Raw genomic sequence first — 2184 nt, 5'->3', positions numbered from 1 at the left:
CACTTAAGACACTGCAATCTGTAATACACTGGTCCCCCATCTGAGCCGAGGTATTTGGGGCAGCCCTCATTTGACATATACCAGGATGTGCGAACATGTATGTCTGCAGAAACAAGGCTGGCTGGGCATAGTGATATATGCTTCAATCCCAGTACTCAGGTGGCAGAGGCAGGAGGATCTCTGTGAGTTTGAGGCTAGCCTGATCCACACAGTAAGTTCCAGATAGACAGGAACACATAGAGAGACCCTGTCTCCTGTCTCAAACAAAACAAACAGGCTACATTGGATCTGTATAGGCAAGCATGGCCTGAAACCTCCTCCGTTCATGGCACTGTCTAATTTTAAATTGAGTTTTGATCCTTTTGCATTCAAACTCTTTTTTTTCTTTCTTTTTTCTTTCTTTCTTTCTTTCTTTTTTTTTTTTTTTTTTTTTTTACTTTTGCCAAATTTTCTACAACTTCTGCATTTGGTTAGGCAGTTTCATACAGAGTCCAACCCATGGTTTAAGACCATGTGGCCTAAATAAATGACTTTCTTATGGCTGTCAGCTGATGAAGAACTGGTATTTTCTGCATGTAATCTGAAAACCCAGTGAATTTAATAAAGGTTTGAGATTTCACTCAAGCTATTATACTCTCAAGTACAGCTGAACAGTTGCGCCTCAAACCAAATGTCTTTTTTCATAGTTAAAGAATTCAGATTAAAGAATGTGTGTTTTTAGAATTTTTTTTTCTTTTGCTTTGTTTCTGAGTCAGGAACTTGTTTTTTTTTTTTTCATTTTTGAAAATGTTTATTAAAATATATAGGAAATAAGTTTTATTACAACTGAAAATGTCCAGATATGATATGTACTATGCTAGAATCATAATTACTTGAAATATTTTCAGAAAGAATGGCCATATCCAGATTAGACACAGGAGAAAAACTGTAACATTTTATGTACTTGGTGTTTCCATTGATTTCTTGTGTTCTAGACCTGGAAGAGAAGCCCACATGTGTAATTTTCTACCTATTTCAGAAGATCTGGGTTGAAGGGTTTTGTTTGTTTGTTTGTTTGTTTGCCATTAGAAACTGAGATTCTCTAAGAGACCTCTTCAGCGTTGCTTGATGATTTTGGAACCAAATCTGGATTCTGTCCTCCTCTAAATTCAGCTTTGGAGCTAGGTCCTCTCTGATACCAATGCCAGGATGACAGTTCACTCTGAAGACGTTTTCCAATACTTCAACCTGGTTCTGTGTAAAAGCAGTTCTTGGCCTCTGTGCCAACTCAACTCTTTTTTTCAAAGAGTGCGTTTCTGAGGCTGAAAAATAATTTCCGTATTTCAGAGCCATTTCTTCTGGCATTGGGAGATCCACTGGACAAGGAAATGAAGTCTCAGTGGGAAAATCTGGGGCATGTAGACAAGGGTCACCATCTTTTTCGGAGTCATCGCAGGTGTTCATCTGTCCAGGGTCTGTGGGGTCTTTGACATTGCGAAATCTTTTTTCTGGTCCAGTCCTAAAATGCTCTCAAATTGAAAAGAAGCAGAGTTTGCTTTCCCGGAGCTGAGCACCTTCCCGAAGGCTGGGAGACATCCTCCTCTGTAATGTATACCCAGGATCTTGTTATCAAGGTTGGCCTTCAATTCTCTACCTTCCACCCTCAGCCGCCCAAGGGCCAGAATTACAAGCACAGGCACCTGTCCAGCAATTGTGATACTTGCAATGTTTTAAAAAACATTCCTTCACTCCACAAAGGGTTTAAGGTGGTCTGTTACTGGACAGCAGGCCTCTCTGACGAAAACGGAGATAGCTATGTAAAGCTATATGAACACCAGGACTGATTAAACAGCTCAGCTGGTAAAGTACTTACCAATCAATCATAAGAAACCAAGTCTGAACCCTAAAAACCACATGAAGAGACCAGGCACAGTGACACATGCTTGTTATCCCAGCACTAAGGAGGTGGGACTCAAAGATTCCTAGGCTTGGCCTGTTTGTACTGGCTGGCTTTGTGTCAACTTGACACAAGCTGGAGTTATCACGGAGAAAGGAGCCTCCCTTGAGGAAATGCTTCTATGAAATTCAGCTGTAAGGCATTATCTCAACTAGTGATCAAGTGGGAAGGGCCCAGCCCATTGTGGGTGGTGCCATCCCTAGGCTGGTGGACCTGGGTTCTATAAGAAAGCAGGCTGAGCAAGTTTT

At 41.0% G+C, this 2184-nt stretch overlaps 1 pseudogene across 1 annotated transcript; it reads right to left on the bottom strand.

Moving 5' to 3' along the window:
• Window positions 1-1009: 1009 nt before the first annotated feature.
• Window positions 1010-1575, bottom strand: LOC308421292 (homeobox expressed in ES cells 1-like; annotated as a pseudogene). Its single transcript has one exon. The product of its transcript is annotated as a homeobox expressed in ES cells 1-like (transcript).
• Between the last annotated feature and the right edge of the window lie 609 nt (window positions 1576-2184).

The sequence above is a fragment of the Micromys minutus genome, assembly GCF_963924665.1.
Source record: "Micromys minutus genome assembly, chromosome: 6".
Lineage (NCBI taxonomy): Eukaryota > Metazoa > Chordata > Mammalia > Rodentia > Muridae > Micromys > Micromys minutus.
The sequence above is the reverse complement of the archived record's forward strand: the minus strand, read 5'-3'. Positions and strand labels throughout refer to the sequence as shown.